This window comes from Acromyrmex echinatior, chromosome 14, assembly GCF_024713525.1.
Source record: "Acromyrmex echinatior isolate Ae372 chromosome 14, ASM2471352v2, whole genome shotgun sequence".
Taxonomy (NCBI): domain Eukaryota; kingdom Metazoa; phylum Arthropoda; class Insecta; order Hymenoptera; family Formicidae; genus Acromyrmex; species Acromyrmex echinatior.
Window position 1 is genome coordinate 7320705 of NC_141865.1, and position 18132 is coordinate 7338836.

At 38.3% G+C, this 18132-nt stretch overlaps 2 long non-coding RNA genes across 2 annotated transcripts in view; one reads left to right on the top strand and one right to left on the bottom strand.

The window, feature by feature from the left end:
* LOC147907405 (uncharacterized) overlaps nt 1-18132 on the top strand; it is a 36126-nt gene that overhangs the window by 2185 nt on the left and 15809 nt on the right. Inside the window, exon 3 of the long non-coding RNA XR_015547443.1 lies at nt 1-18132. This exon is cut by the window's right edge and continues 15809 nt beyond it. This is a non-coding gene — a long non-coding RNA (uncharacterized LOC147907405).
* Nucleotides 16384-18132, bottom strand: part of LOC147907406 (uncharacterized) — a 99350-nt gene continuing 97601 nt past the window's right edge. The window contains exon 3 of the long non-coding RNA XR_015547444.1: nt 16384-16811. This is a non-coding gene — a long non-coding RNA (uncharacterized LOC147907406). The remainder of the gene's footprint in view (nt 16812-18132) is intronic.

Sequence of the window (18132 nt, forward strand, 5' to 3'; positions counted from 1 at the left end):
ACTGGAAAGTTTATTATTTATCTAATAGAGAAGATTACAATTTCGAGATAACGAGTTATGAACGGGAGAGCGAAATGATGAATTTTTACCGATGAGCGTGTTATCTGCCCGCGAACGAGATCGCGGGACTTTCAGCCGCGAACGTCTTCTCTCCGTTTCCTGTCTGCTTCGGGCGTCCCCTGTCTTGGTTCTACGACCTAAAATCGCCGGTTTCTTTCGCGGGAGAAGAATGGAGAAGGGACGGCATCTGGCATCGTACGCGTACGAGTATGTCCCACGCTCTCGCCCATTGTTCGCGAGAATACACACGTTTGAGAGAGAAGAGTATTTCTCTTCGAAGAAATATTCTTCTATGAAATACTGTTGGTTGAGAGAAGACGACGAGAGGTGGCTATTGCTTCGAAAATCGCTGTGAGTGGCGGCTCATCGAAAGCCTGACAAAAGTGCCGAAAAGAGAACCAGAATGGACACCCACTAGTGTCGATTATGAGAATGATCGATTTTAGAACGCAGCGGACAGTGGGAAAATTTTTCTCGTTGGATTGTAGTAACGCTGCTCGTAAATAAGTCGTAGTCTATCTGTAAGATGGTAGGTTCACTTTGTAGAAAATATGTTTAAGATTTGAATGTCATTTATGTCTGAGATGCTTTTAAAAGATCTTATATTAATCATATAAAAAATTGGGTAAATTGAATTAATTTTCACATATGATATAACTTATGATGTGATGAACAAAAGATGTCATACACAGAAAAACATATACTATACGTAAACAAAAAGTACTTATTTCAAGTTTATGTATCTGTAAATTTATCATAAATTTGTCACAAATATTAAATTTATTCAAAATGTATTCAGAATCCTAGCTTACTTCAATCGAAATTATTAAATTAACACAAATTCGATTTTTATTATATAAAATCATTTATTCGATCTCGAGTTTTATAATATTAAAAAAAAAATGAATTCTGTTTTAAGTACATGATAATAACTTCTATTCTTTGTTAAAGATAACGCCATTTCTTAAAAAAAAGTAGATTGAGTATCACTTTTCATAGCAATAGAATAATATTTTTTGTATGTAGACAAGGTTTAACTTGACAATTCTTTAGACCAAAGATATAAATTTCTGCACACAGAGCATGTTTGATAACTCAAAACTATCCATTAATAAGCTTCGCGTCTGTGACATCCTTTGTTCATCACATTGCAAGCTACGACTCCTATTCTGTAAATTCTTTACAACAGAGACGTTATCGTTATATTGTTATTGCACACGTATATGTTATAAAAAGCTGTTCAACGAATGTAACGATACCGACATTGTCGTTAAGAGTTATAGAATAGAGGTTTGTGTAAAAACTAATTCATTTTTTTCACTGGAATCGCGCAATTTTCTGAATACAGTCTTGACTATAAGTATAAAACACTCCCACAAATTGTAAATGACGTAAATGTGCTACATCCATTGAAATTAAAAAAAAAACAGTTTTATTGAAAAATAATATTTTTTTTTATAACAATTTTAATTTCAACTTTGTTAATTTTCTTTTAGTTCTTTTATACCACCTTTTCCAAGAAAATGCAATAAATTGAGGGTACTTTATACTTATGGCCCAAGGCTATAAATAGTACGGGGTCCTTTTAATGAGAACTTCTGTATTGAGAAAAGTTTTCTTACTACATAGAATAATTCCGAAAATATTCAACACAGTGATAAGTATAATATTAATTGAAGCATTTTCTCAGATTAAGTTACAAGAAGATAAGGCGATAGGGAATCTCTTAGTTAATGTTAAGCAAATTTAACTTTAACTGTGAAAGTTTATTTAAGGAAATTTCCGTTTAATCTCCGAATCCCACACGTATTATTATTCGCGCTCAAAGCCTCGCGAACACGAAGTTCTCCCTACGCCGAGTCCGTATGCAACTTAATGCTCAAGGCGGCCACTAATAATCGGGCATCCCTCTGTACTCCGAGAACGTCGTTTTCGCCGAAAAAGCACGCTGTCAATAATTCGCCATCAACCCGTAAAAGGACGGGACCGTCACGCGATTTATCAAAGTAAAGCGATGAGATTAAAGTTCGGACCAGCGTGGACGGGCGCGAGGGATGAGCGACGATAATGTAAAAGTGTCGGGAGGAACGACGTCGCCGTCGTCGTGTCGAAAGTTAGTCGCCGTCGCCGCGGCTGCACGGGTCGCGGTTGGCGACCTGTTCTCCGTCTCTCCACGGCTTCGGCCGTCTACGGAGGGGGGGCGAGGGGGGAGGGGGGTACCTCCTATCCGAGGTACTCGTTTTACGAGGAGACGGGCGAGCACGCGAGCGAGGCACGAACGAAGTAAGTAGAACATGGGGCATAAAGTCGTTATCGAGCCCGGGTACCGGTGGAGAGGAGGCAGGGAAGGGAGTTCGGCTTATCGCTCGCGGGCAGACTCTTTGACTTCTATCCTTGGCAGAGCGACTTGGCCGATTAGCGTGTCACGTTTCGACGACTCTAGATCCAATTATAGGGAGAGACGCGAAGGAATAGAGAAGCCAGGTTTCTAATTTCCCCCGCCCCCTCCCCCACCCCTCAGCCTTCTCCTTCTCGATCCTGTTATGTTGCATCGTGCACCAGCTATAGGATACAATGCCTCTCGTTACAAAGGATTAACGTAAATTATTTCCCACCCGATCCAAGCGAGGATTACACCGAGCTATCGATGTATCGCGTCGAGGTTTACGCCAACCAACCGGGATGCCACAGGAATTGCGCGATTTCAGTCTTTTCAGAGGCGGCCACGAAAATCGTGGCCAATCGAACGCGATAAAGTGCGCTTCGATAAACGTAGTGGCAGCAACTATAAAGGTGACAACTATATTATTTTTTAATAAAGATATTATAAAACTCGTAAATTTGCAAAGCAAAATAAGAAAGATGGCGGCAAAAACGAGCAATAATGCATATTACGAAATAAGAAATTAATTTATTCTCTGAGAAAATAGAAAAATAAAAAACATTTTTGTTCTATTTAGTCTTCATCAGTTTGATAAAAACTAACAAAATATAATATAATATGATAATAAAGCACAGTGAAGAGAATTGAAAGGATTATTAAGTTATAATTAAGGATGAGAACAGTATAAGTAAAATGTACAGAGAACAATGTGTCGTAAAAACAAAGCAAATAAGAGTCACGTCTTGCTAGACAAAAGAACGCAATATGTTATAAAATATGACAATTATTCATTACTGTACAATGATTCAGCACATTTTCGAAGCTCAATGTTGTAAAAGCTTGTTGATAACAAATTCATCAGTCATAGGCAAAAAATCTGTTAAGTCCAAAAATAAAAGAAATCCAAGTGAATTGTTAACAATGTGGAGTCAAAAGTTAAAAATCAAGCGATTGATATAAAAGAAATGTCTCTCAAGTATATATTATATATTATTGTAATTCTGCATACAAAACTTTTATAATTGTTATATTTATAGTCGCTATGTCTTTTTCTCTGAGTGCGATTGCAACATAGAAAAATTGTGACTATTTATGTGAGAGAGAGAGAGAGAGAGAGAGAGAGAGAGAGAGAGAGAGAGAGAGAGAGAGAAATCGCATTTTTTATACATCTGTCGTCGAAAGATGGAAATCTGTCCCACCGATCGCCGCGGTAAAAGGACAATGCACTGGTTGCGCGCGAAATTGATGACACCGCGCCGTGCAACTAAGTGCAATGTCGATCGAACCCATCACCAGCCTCGTCAGCAATCGAACAATTGTTCGCTCCGCGCTGCCCGAGGAACAGAGCTCGCCGTGCGGTATCGCTCCGTAATCCAAATCGACGGTGATTTTCACGGCCTTGAACGAGAGAAGCCGGATCGCGCGCCGCTATGACGCGGGGCATGGTTAAATTTAGCCGCCAACGTCTCTTAGGAAACGTTGAACCCAAGACCTTTCCATCCCCACTCGAGTCATGCCCGCCCCGTCGTGTCCCCTTTCTCGTCCTCTCCTACATCGCCGGTGTCTCTCTCCTTCCTGCGTCATCTGCCGCCTCATTCTCTCCTCTTCTGTATCCCACCGAGAGAGTCTCTGCATCCCCCCGCGAGTCCTTTCTCCTCTCCTACCCCCTTGCCGTCACTGGCGTGGCGAGGGTGGGCCATAGCGCTCTCTCGTCTAGTGTTTCTCTTTGCCGTGCTCCTCTTCCCCGTCGTCGCAACTCTCTTCGACGGAACCACGGGTCCAGAGACTCCAGAGGCGTGCACCTCGTCGCTTTCGCGGAGAGATAAGCAGTTTGACGCACTCCTCGTGAACAAAGTGACGATAACGCGCAGCCGTCGTCGGTTTCCTTTTTTCCCCGATACCGAAGAGCGTGCAGCGCGCGCTTGGGAGCTTCAATATTAAAGTTTTATAGTTTTGCGACACGTAAGAGAGAAACTCTCGGATGTCTCTCTCTTCCTCCGTATCTGCATACCTGCCTTCTTTTCGTTCCACTCTCATCTCATCTTCCCTCTTGCTCGCTCCCCTTGCCCACCTCCCCTTCCTCCGCCCGCTCTCGTTTTCTCGTCGCGTCACGCTCGCAACCTCCCGGCTTCTCCTCTTACTCGAGGGTGATGCATTTTTTTGTCGGCACAGTGCCTGTATGGCGGCACTGAGAGTCGCGGTCGCTGGAAATGCCGGAATGAAAGAACTCCTTGTTAGTTTCCGAGCTTTCGTTCCACGACGGCTACACGAACGCGTGTCTGGAATGCGCGGCATACGCGCGTTTCGTGGAATATTAAGGTTGTTCGTTATGCTGATGCCTAAACCACCAACGGAAACGACGAAGATCTAACGCATAACGATCGCAGAATTGGCTGACGTACGTGGCAGCCGGATTAGTGAAAGTCTCCGTTTGCGAACTACAACATTAACCCACTTGCGTCCGTGAATATAAGTTGGCGAGACCGTGTACGCTTCTGCATATAACGTACGCGATCACGCGAGATGCAAACGTGACGATGCAGTCACGTTTAAATTTTCCAAATCATTATTGCGCAAGTATTTTATGTAACGAAATAATTCGTTAAAATACGACGATTGCGGAACGGCTGGAAAATTACTTTGAGTTCGCGAAAGTGAAATCCGCTAAGAAATAAGCCGGATCACGAAGAAAAGTTTTGGAATAAGTTTCGAGTTCTGGAGACTATTCAAACGGAATCGAAATATTTCACTCTAGTTAGTAGCGAGATTGATAAGACTGATGACAATAAAATAAAATGTTCCACGCTACGAAATATAACTCGAGAAAATGTAAACCGGAAAATTATCTCAAGTTCGCGAAAATAGAATTCATTGAAAAGTAAGCCGGATCATTGAATAAAAGCCATAAGTCTAAAGTGTCAAACTGTCGATATCGAAATATTTCATTTCGTTTTCTGAGAATAAGAGATCTAAGCATCTCTCTTATATACGCATAGATGTAAGATTGAAATACTTGAACTTATTAAGTCCATAGTACAGCGTAACTACTTAATAATTTTACTTAATAATTTTACAAATTAATTTGGCCTCCTATCATCCGTTTATTCGTCCAATTGTCCGTTTGCAAGATTTTGTCAAATGACTTAATTTTTTTTCAAATTCTGTTTTCCATAATAGACATCTAAAAACCGATACTCAGAATTAGTATCTTAAGAGACTTAAAATATTACTTAAGATAATCTTAAAATAAGGACAGACTAACTAAATACTGGCCTGACAACAATATTTACATACATTAATATTACAATTTCCTACTCAATAATGTAACTTATGTGCAACATATATTATATTATATTTATATTATTGAATAGGATATTATACCATTGACAATTAATGTTAATATTATAATTTGTGTTTTGTGGATATGATTCAAATTAGTTGACCGTAATAGGGTCAAAGATCAAGGTTAATGAGATTTTCACAATTTTCAGTAATGTAGGGCAAACGATACGACTTAACTTTTTTAAATTCTATCATATTTTGATATTTTTAACGAAGTTTTTCGAGTTAATTACAAGTTTTTTACTGTACTACTTAATTACATCTGTTGCAAAGGGTTTATTAGAATGTTCTACTTATGACAATTTTAATTGCATTATTGCGTTTTTGTGGTCGTGTCTAATTTTTTTTTTCATAATAATCAGCAAAAGCAATTAATTTTACACGTGGACATATCTAGGCGCGCGTGTTGATCTTACCGAGCAAGTTTTAGGAACAATAAATTAAATAATTGAAGGAAAGCCGTGCGGACGTTAATGAATAACCCAGAGATGTCGAACGTCAGGAGAGAAATCGCGTTTCCCGGACGAATTTCGGAATGTGATTTACGACGCCGTGATATAAGAGAATGCGCGAGTTTACCCCTCCGTTTTAGACTTCGGGAATATAACTTGGCTTTAATGAAGATGTATGACTGTAGAGTCAAGAATTATCCGAAGGATGCGATGATGCGATATAATACGTCGCATTTACCCACACCGCATTTTTCATATAAAACTCGGTACAGTTTCGCGCTAGTTTGTTGAGCAACACCGCTGATCAAGTATTAATTATCAACCGAAATCCGTTTTTGCTACATTTTTTGTGTTTCTCATATTTATGCATGCTCTCTTCAATTATTTTGTTACTACTTTATATAGTCATAGGAAATTTGAAATTAACTTTTCCAACATGGAAAGGGCGGGTTTGCTAAAGTATTTAAAATTTAGCTGGTTATAGGTCTGAATATAATTTTGTTAAATAAAAATAATTATGTAGGACGCTCAAGCGTGATGAGTAAATGTAAAAGCTTTAATATTCTGATAATCAACTTGTGCATCTTAATTTGATGATTATTTTTACAACAAAATTATTTTTAGATCCGTATTTAAATTTTTAATCGTTTTTATAATTAATTTTTTAAACTTACTTTAGTAAAATTTTTTCTTTGAATGAATAATAATTGACAATATTCCATTTAACAGAAATAAATACAATATCACGGTAAAACAAAATCATTTTTTGTATAAAGTGTTAAATCTTCGGATATTTGGCAATAAAAATGAGCCGTTCGTTGTAACAAAATTAGCGCCTACCGTTTCCTTTTCCAAAGTTATAAAAGGTTATTTTCGTCTTTTATAAGTCAAAATTTGGAACTTACAATTAATATCTTATTGCAAACGCGTCTAATTTAAGGAAATTTCAAATGTGACTTCTAACAGTCATTTCTCAAGTCATAAAGTATATTATTCGCATTTCGATCTTTGAACTTATTACTTAAAATTAATTTTGACATGGTAATCAGAATTATTCATTACACGGAGAAAACGATTTTGCCGAAGTATTTAAAAATGATCTGAAAATAATTTTATGTTGGGCCATCAAATAATTATACACGAAACTCAATAATGATGAGTAAAAAGTTTTGACATTTTAGAAGCCAATATCGTCCTATGTAATTACTTTGATGATTCCAACAAAATTATTTTCAGATACTTCCACTTCAGATACAGTAAAACCATGTAGAAGGGAATTAATTCCGATTACAGAGGAAGATATATCAAAGAATCGTTACAAAAAAAAAAAAAAAAAATTCTCGATAGGGTATTCAAGGCCAATATCGTTAATGATCACATGTCGCAACGTAAAAGTTTAAAGGGAAATAGTAGTACGGGTGATCCTCGCAGGTAAAATGGATAGCCTCTGTAGTAAATACGGGTACGGACGAGCATAAGACGTAAAGGGGGCCCCTCACCCGGCCTTCTTCGCCCGAGGCCAAGACAATGCCAGGGCAGCGTCAGAGGCTTAGCCGGTTCTTGACGCTTTGCCAGGAACGGCGCTAGACCTCTTCAGATCCATGGCCGTCGGTATGTAAAACGAGTTTCGGCGGCATTCCGAAGCGTCTACTGCGAGCAGTGAGCACGGTATTGCTTGCCAAAACAATGACTTTGATATAAAAATTGTATAGTCCAGATCTAACGAAATGCATTAATTGATCCTTCCAGCGAGGAAATATCGAAAAAGGATCGATTACAATTTCTATCAGTTTCCTTTTAATTGCGGACGCCAACTCGAGATCATTTTAATTAATGAATTCATGCGTGATAATAGCAAGCAATCTTATCCGAAGATGTTATAATCATCGTTCGTGCGTTGCAATAGGGTGAGGTACAATTTCAAGCATGGTATAATTCTGAACGAAATAAGATTTGAATCCAATTTTTGAGGTTCGAGTCGGGTAACCTTTATCTCATTGTGTGAAGGGTACTAAAAAGGAAAAGCCAAACTTGAACTTTGAAAATTGAATTCAAATCTTATTTAGTTTAGAATTGTATCGTGTTCTAAATTGTATCACCTTACTCTATTGTTAGATATCAAAGGAGGAAATGTATCCAGTCTCGTGAGTTAAATATTTTTATTATTTTTAACTTTTATGTGTATCAAAATCAATCCACTTCTATGGTTAAGTTTAAGTAAAATTTAATGTATTTTCTTGAATTAAATTGTTTAACTCCAAATGAAATTGACGACGAAGAACAGTGACAATCTACAGAAATTATTACAAATAATTCAAATTGGATGTGGTTATAAATTCAACAGTACATTTCTATTAGTTGTCGTAAATCGCAATTCAATGCATTTTCAAGGCACCGATCAACAATTTTGTGTCAATTGCTATTCCTGGATGCTATTCCTATATAGAAATACACAACTAATGCTTGGATATACCAAATGGGGATCGCAGAGGTATCTTGAGGAAGCCGGCCCTGATCTCTGGGTCCCATCGTCGACAGCAGGCCGCGGTTGCAGCACGTCGCGCAACGTTGCCGTACATTCTTGAACAGCGGGTCAGTGAGGAGATTGTGGAACGGCGAGGGGGGAGCGGGAAAGACGATGCTTTAGCACGGGTCGCCTCGCCAGGTAGGGTTCACGGCAGCGCATGGAGAACGGAGCCACAGCGTTCATGCCCAGAGGGCCTGGGGCCCGCTCGTCGCGCGACGTTGCCGTCTCTCTGATGACGCCACGACGGGCCCCGCTAGGTAGGCCTCTCGTACGATCCGTGCACACGTCGTGATGCACAGCCATCGGCGACCATCTGCTGGCCCTCGGGGCTTTTGAATCGCTGATGGTTGGCGTGACTCGGCAGCCACAAAGCTGCAACCGGAGACGAGATCGACAACTTTCGTGCCGTAGCGAGATGCTGCGCGCGGTTGGAGGCCATCTTGAGATCAGCTCAACTCTCTCTCTCTCTCTCTCTCTCTCTCTCTCTCTCTCTCTCCTTCTCCTCCTCCTCCTCCTCCTCCTCCTCCTCCTCCTCCTCTCGTCTCTGAACGCATCGTGAAGGAAAACGCATTGCCACTTCCTCAATCGATGGCATGTCTGTCATCAGACGATGAACTTTGCCTTTTAACCCGTCCTTACTTATGCCCATTTAAAACTTAGGCTTCGACGGAACGATTAGACGCGCGACGTCATTAACCCCGAGCGCTGCTCATAACCCGAGAACCGTTTAAATTTTGATAGTACGAAGGAGTACTTGCCATACCATCTTGAAATATCTCGGGTAATTACCGTTGCGGCTCCGATGTCGTTATTACTCCGGAAAATGCTACTTATCGTTTCTCGTATCTTTTTCCTCTTTTTTTTTTCTCGTTCATGATAGGATGCAGCCGGGGAAATGGTATCTTTACGTCGCGATTATATTTATAACTAGATCGTATGGTTTGATCGCGTCGTGTGTGCTCGGAAGACACGAATGCAAGAGGCCTTAATCAGCCGTTAAGTATATCGCGTTAAAAACACTGGGGAAGAAAAATAGGGTCATAGGAAGTACACCTGAGGCGCATAGTGAGCGCGGAGGTCACTCCAAGATAAAAATGGAAATTGCACGACGGACGGCGCGATGATTTTCCGGCAGATTGTTGCTGATAAAAATAAGACAGTATAAACAACACGAAGAAAAACAGCGGCGTTAGACCACCCTCTATGTGGTCTCTTATCTCATCGCTCCGAGTTGTGAAAATTTTCTAGTGTTTCATCGCTACGTAGTAACTCTCGCCAAGCGCATTGTCACTGTTTGTTCGAGATAATACAATTTCGTGGCAGAGTGACTGGAATAACGGAAGAGAGAGGAGAAAGAGAGAGAGAGAGAGAGAGAGAGAGGGAGGATGGGGAGGGAGAGGGAGAGCTTCAAAGTGTCATCCAACAAAGACGATCCGTCCGAGCGTAAAGATGGTCCGTGTGGACCATCCTTTCGATTTAAAGATGAGAAGTTTTTCGATGACTCGACGTGATCTCCGAGTGTCTCTTTCTCTATATACGTGTTATGAAATCGCATCGACGTACAGCGATGCGTAAAGGATACGGGTTCAGGTTACCGTTACGTCGTTCAGGCAAGACGTACTCGATACAAGTATGCCATGCGTGTTAACTGATGACTAAGGTCATCGCGCTTATCGTGTGGCTGTTATCGCGAGGATTAGAAATTTAGATAAATGTGAAAGATCCACTACTGTTTTTGAGGGATATATATATATATTAGAAAGGCTCTATCGTGCGAGAAATGGTCGTAATATTCTATTTTACCGAGCTAATAGTTCCTTCCCCGTATGTATCTTCTTATTAAACGCGAACTTTTCTTCGTCAGAAAAAAATTTTCCAAAGTTACTTGATGTGCAATAAGGAATCAAAAGTTAAAGTAATTAAAGGCCGTTGTTTAACAGCTATATAAACAGGGAAGTATAAGCAGTGTGTTAGAACGTTAAGTAGAAAGAAAAAAAGGAAAGATCGTCGAAGCTCAATTTATGCAGGATTAACATTCTCTCACGAGATTCCTACAAGACGCATCGTTGTTAATGTGTAAACAGCCTTTGGCAGTCTTACCACGCACGCTTGTAACTTATGCACAAGTTTGTACACGAAACATTGGGATAAGGTAAGGTTTAATTAGCAGTCTAGAGTATGTAATACAGGAGCCAGCAATGGAGAGAATTTTGTTCAAAGTCAACATGTACGAGCATATGTACATATGTATACGCTTAAGTTTGTCGTTGAAAAACATTTACTGTAATTAGTTTTAGCGCAAGTCGCATTTTGGATACCCAAAAATGAGGATTTTTTTTATCCTATTATTAGAGAAAGGATCTCACATTAATTATATGGAAAATGGGTTCCAGCATTTGTTATCACATATGATGTAGCCTAAAATGTGGTGTCATAGACATAATCCTCAATAATGGATAATTCTTGAGTTATAATGTATCAAAAATTTAAAACTTGTACTTACATGGTATTTTTACTACACTATAACTCAAAAATGTTTCATTATTGAGTCTTGTGTTTATCTTTCACCACATTGTAAGTTACATTATACGTGAAAATTGACTTATTTTACTTGGCTTCAATTTTTCATATAATTAATATATAAAATCCTTTTTCCAATAATAGAATTTTCCATTAATTAATTCGGGATTCTTTATTGAACAAGATATAAGTAGAAAACGAAATAGGAAGTGAAAAAATATAAATAGATTGCGTCTTGAATAAATAAGACGGTTCGTGTGAAATTTTAATAAACTTCCGCTGCAATTACGGTTTGATGTGCGAACTAATTTTATGTAAGTTATTACGAAAGATTTTTTTATTTTTGTAATTAATTCTATTAATTATAGTTAAGTCATATATTAACGGATGTATCAGTATATACGAAAATACAATGCGTAATAAAATTTTATTTTACGAAGACATATGTATACAAAAATAATGTGTAACTGGTCTTTTCATTTAAATTGCTCTCATATTGGCATTAGGTATTATCATAGAGATATTAATGAGTCTGGAATATTCTAATAGGAGATGAAAATGGAAAATATTATTATTAAAACTGAGTTACGTAAATAGTCGGAAAAGAGACGGTTATCTCACAATACTAATACATCGTCGCGAGCGATATAATCGCAATATTTTACGGTACGACATTGCGTGTGAATTTCTAACTAACAAGTTTGCTTTTTCATTTGTATGTTTACCTGCTACATGTTTATTGCACGGTGTTTTTTTTTTTTTTTAACACGCGTTATTTCAGATACTATCCGAAGTGATAGACGTCATAATGAATTACTAATGGATATGGAGCCAGACAATCAACTTCAAATTTGTATAATTATTTACTTGCACTGGTATAACACAAATTGTTTCAAATAGAAATCTTTATTCCAAGATCTCCGACGAATTTCGGAATCTTCGGAAATATTTTTAGCTATTAGGATAAACGGACTATTCGCACCAGGCGAGTGTGAGCTTTCGCGAGACTCATCGAGAGGTCATTGTTAATCGCAGCGAACGCGAGCGAGTGATTGCGAAAGGAAGAGCAGGCAATATTCGCGAATTCAAAGCGGCGTACAATTTGCCTCCATCCAATACGCGAATCGGAACGCAATTGTTGCCGCCACAACTATGCCAGCGATGCTTTCTCTCTCTTTCTATCTAGAGGATGCCCCATCGCTTCCTCATCGCATAGAGGAACCAGAGTAACGCGGGCAGATGCTTCATTAATACGCCGATCGTGAATTGTTACCATTTAATTAAATCGCATTTTCCGCGCGCTTTCCATGACTCCGCGGATCAGGAGGAGAGAGACTGCTTCGACGGTCCGTAATTAAAACTGCGGCTCTTGTCCCTCGTCTCGTTTGTTCGCTCTCTGTCTCTCCCCCCTCCTCTTCTCTCTCTCTCTCTCTCTCTCTCTCTCTCTCTCTACCTCTATCTCTTTTTTAAACGACGATAATGAAGTCGCTGACGTCAACATCGATCGATTCTCTAGACGGAAACGTCTATCCTAACTGCGAAAAGTTACGAGATCACGCTTAGGCTGACGCGTCCTAAATAAGCGTGATGCTTGCTCCCTCCGAACGATACAGACTTCGTCCTCGTGCAATACGCTTACAAAACGTTCATGGATTTTCCGATATCGATAAAACTTCGTACGTTTGTAAAGTGTTAACGAGAATTACATTGAAAATATTCTGTGAGAGAGCAAGTGAGAATTCGAGAGAGAAAGAGAGAGAGAGAGAGATATAGAGAAAGGAGTGAGAGAGAGGAGGAAGGAGAAAAGTTTTGCGAATATTGCAGAAACTATGACATATAAGAAAATCTCGGACAAGCCGTGCATTTAAATTCTGCAAAAAAAAAAAAGAGAGAGAAAAAGAAAAAGAAAAAATGTTTTCGCAATTTACAATCGAGCATAAATGGATTTTAATAACAGTTATATGCCCATGGCGTAGACGATCCTTTTGAATTTGGTTGCTCTCCAAGGAGGAATTTTTCGAGCCGTGCTCAAAAGACGCGCATGCTGCAGCTTCGCGTATGCAAAGCCAAGAACCTCGTTCAAGGCCAGCGGAATGTGCATCCTTTTAACCCGAAACTTTTCACTCATGGGAATTTTGAACGTTCGAGGTACGGCGATGCTAGTCGCTTTGCATGTAATATATGTTAACCTACATACATACAGACTTTCCATCATCAAAATATCTGTACGGCGATAAATACGGTAAGTCCGCGAATATCGAGAAATTTATTATGAATAACGAAATAAATTTGCTTCGAGCTAAGCATCAGCTTTCGCCGCGAATCTCTTCGACATAACTTTCAATATTCTTACCAGTAATTCTCGACGGACTTTTATAATATTGGTTTATGCAATATCGTCGTGGTGAACTTTCCGTAGCTTCTTTGCATTTATGTATAACCGCGCCTTTTCATACATTATCATAGAAAAGTAGTTGATAATAATAGATTAAAATTCTTAGATTGTAATGATAAAACGGTCCCTCTGCCAAATCTACACAACCCGACGTCTTGAAAATAGCGCGAATGTGATAACTTTGACAATTTTATTTCCGGAAAGATGATGTATCGGAAACTATCGATCGCGAATGGAGTAACCACGGCGAAAAACTGTAAACGTCTCGCGCGTGCGACCAAACGGGTACGAGGACTCCCAAGAGTCAATGGAGAAACAAGAAACAAACGTAGAAACAGTGTCTTTGGGCTTTCGAAGAATGAGGACGGAGGAAGGGGAAGCGGAATCGTGCAATGCGTTCGCCGGGTCAAAAGGACTCGACGGGGTAACGAACCGTCGCCGATGACGACAATAACGAGTCGAATACTGGATCCGGGATGTATTTGTGTGTCGGTCGCATCGGCACTCGAGCGAGCAGAGCGGCGCGTCCCAGTTATCGCTTTATCGTCACCGCGAAGGCGACCTCGGTCTCGAAGAAATAAAGACTTGATTGTGCGACCCTAGACAGTGAAATCCTCCTTCCGACGTGGAATCGCGAGACCATGAAATATAGCATCTCGAACGAAATCTTTATACAATCGTAAATATTCAGGGGATCATCCAGCGAAGCGCAAAGTTACAAAGCTACGTATGAAATTCTCTCTAAATCTCTTTATTGCAAATATATTCGCAAGCTCTGCCAAATCGAATAGAATGGATTCTGTCGTAATCGCATCCACTGCTGCCTCTTAAATAACTGTAAGATTAACCCTTCAATGTTACTTTCGATTTTCGATTTCGAAAAAAAGCTTTTTCCGAAACTTCTGTTTGTTTTGTTATTGTATTTATAACTTTTTTCACTAATATATTAGGTGTTGGAATTAATTCGTAGCGTTTTACAAGTGATGGGAAGTACTTTCATTAATGTATTTTTTAATGCTCATGTGAAATAAATAACATTCTTTCATTAAAAACGCTACGAATTAATTCCAACACCTAATAAAAACATACATTTGTTTGAATAACGTTGCATAAATGTAACGTCATTTATTTTTGTTTATATTGGTATAGAATGTTTTTTTAAATATAAAATTGCTTAAATGTTATTAAATTGATGTTATTAATTTTCAAAAATTGTAAATAAATATTAACTCTTAAGTAGTTAAAAAATAATATTCTCAAGAGAGATAAATGATTCGTCCGAAGTAAATAAATTATTTTGAAAATATATATATTACGTATATTTATTTGTCTCAAACAATAGTTTATAATTTAAAAATCAGTTAGAAAAATCCACAAAAATTATCGAGTTCTTCTAGCAAAGTTATTTTAAAAAGATCATTTATGGAGCGAACATCTCGCTCCGGTTAGGAATCGAAAGGTTAAAGACGTATTATCTATAATCTCTCTGCGCAGAAACTGGAATTGGAATTAATTTATATTTTTCGTATGAAAATAAATGTTATATTCATTTATGAAACAGTTCAACATTTTAACAATATGATTTTATAGTTTAAATTTTCTCATTGAATCTTATTATTTTAAAAATGATCTACCTTTTATTGCAATAATTTTTTATTCAAATTATAAATCGCCTCAGTTTTATATTATATTTTTAAATACAATGGATATAGAAAAATTTGTAATTTTTCATACGTTTTTCATAAAAAAAAAAAAAGATAATACATTCTTAACGTCTAGCTCTCCTTTGATTGTAAAAAAGTTTGTTACACTATATTCATTGTTACGAAAGTTATAAGCAATCAAAGTTAGTTTAGATATGTCATACAGTATGCTGCAGTCATGACAAAATAATACAGTATGACATTGAAGAATTAATTTTTTAAAAGTGTTAGCTACGCGTTCTATACTGTAGATTCTTTCGATGAATTACTTTTTCGATGAATTACTTTACGTAGAATTCGAACAAGTACTACGTGCCGTAGTTCTAAAGTCATATGATATAGGTTGGACGTACAAGTAGTATTGGAGGCAATAACGGAGAATTCGGTGTCAACATATTTCACGCGCGACAACGAAATATACTAATCCCTTGCGGTTACAAATAGGCTTAAAACCGCGTCCGAATATTACGTAGCATGCGTCGCATACTACCGGTCCCGCAATCGAATAGTGGAATACGTACGCAGTTAGGCGGGCTCGAATGTACGAAGGTTATATACGCGTTCGACGGTATTTAATCGCCGACGAAATCGGCGCGACGGGCTGAAGCATCGGAAAGCAAATGACACGTAATGGCACGGTCGGCACTTTTGGCAGGGCTCAAAAATTGAAGCGCGTCAGCCGCCCCCGAGCGAAAATCAAAATCGTTCATTGGACGGGTATTAACGTAACTTCAAGTGGCGATAACGCCGCGCTTCAACTTTCCCGAACATTTTCCAATATATCGCCGATTATTGACCGATGCAACGGCGGGTCAACGTAGCGCATGCAGACAGCCGTTCGGCGTACGGCTGGATTCTCGCCAGAGATTGTAGCTGGCTATCGACATTCGAATCGCGCGTAACTTGCAAACAAGGCAAATTATGCGCATACAATTATATAAAATGAAAGTCTTAATAAGAAGCACTTAATCTGCGCACATGTATAAAACTTTCTTTATCCATTTATCATTTTTTTTTACAATTATTCTTCACTTTATAAAACTTTAGCTGGATACAGGTCTGAAAATAATTTTTCTGGACCATTACACAATAATTACGTAGGAATGTCAAACACGAATAATAAAAAAACATGTATTTATGTTAAAACCGATCTTTGTTAAAATTTTTTGTTGAATTTTTAACATATTTAAGTATTACTTTAACATGATTATACTGTTTTCATGATCATATTTATCTTCTTTCTTTTAGTGTCAAAATAACAGAATTTATGTGTAAGTGAACAATTAACGTAAAAAAATGTATAAATTCTAAGATAAATGACTAAAATGTGTCAATTTATATTATCTTACTTACATAAAAGTTTTCAACTGTGCGATGAGCCATGCTGCAAAAAGTCTTGACATTCTGGCAATTAATTTGAACATCTGCACTGAAAAAAAAAAGTACTAAATCTTAATAATATTTCATTGAATAGCACTAATTAAACATTTATTTACAGTAAATAAATTTCTTAAAAAAAAAAACAGATGGTTAAGTCTCAAATTAATGGAGGCGCGATTCGAATGTCGAATTTTGCATCAAATAAATATATGTTTACATTTAGTAAATGTTACTTAAAATTATTCAAACAAATATTTGTGAAAATTTAATATATTTTTTAGTGTACATAATTATTTCGATGATGCAACAAATCATTATGTATCAAATCTGTATCCAGCTAAATTTCCAGATATACTTTAGCAAAATCGTCCTTTCCGTGTTTACTTGAGACACAGCCGTTATCGCGTACGATAGCCGGCAGTTGAGCACTTCCGCCTTACGTGTTCCGTCTTATCCCAGGGTGCATGTCGATCGGTCACCGCAAGAGATACGAGTACGCGTGTTACATTCGCAAATCTGTGGCCCGTACGAGCGTGAGAGCGATAACAATGGTGGGAAACTGCGTCGGACGGTTGGTAGTGCGCGACCGTTCTTTCCTTTTCTCTTCGCTCGTTCTTTCGTCGTTCCCGACCCGCTTTAGCATGACAATCCGAACAAATTGGACGGCTCAATTTGAGCGAATTGCAACGGCGAGTTTCGGCCGACTTCTGCTATGGCCCAACGCGATCTCTCCTCCACCGCGCGCCACCATCAACCCTCGGGATTCGATCTCTCGCTTCGCTACCTCGAATCAGACCGAATTCGCTCGTATCGTTCGAAAGACCGAAAGTCGGCACAGGGTGCACATCGTTGTATCGAATGTACTGAACAAACGAACGAATATACCGTACATTTGTCCCGCACGTATTCTGTCACGCGTCGATGCGCGCATAATCGGCCGCGATTGACTTTCTATGTACGCATCTAATTATCGGGCGTTGATCGTGAGGGTTCGGAATGGTACGCTTTCAGTTAAGCCCGCTTCAGATTCAGATCATTGCGAACAATACATTTTCTATCGAGGGAATTAGAATCTAGGGCGACTTGGGAAAATATCGAAAGTGATATTTAAATATTATTCTAACTATACGATATTGTATTATAAATTTATTGAATATAATATCAATTATTAACATTTTATAACAATATATTTTCGATATTTTTGTATTAAGATAATCTTATTCATTGCTCCAGATAAATCATTTTCTGTTAGGTACTTGTAATTATATATGATGGAGTCTGGAATATTGTTAATAATTAATAATTAGAAATTATTTGCATGTAATGAAGAACATTATTTTTAATTATATGAGGTACTAAAGAATTAAAAA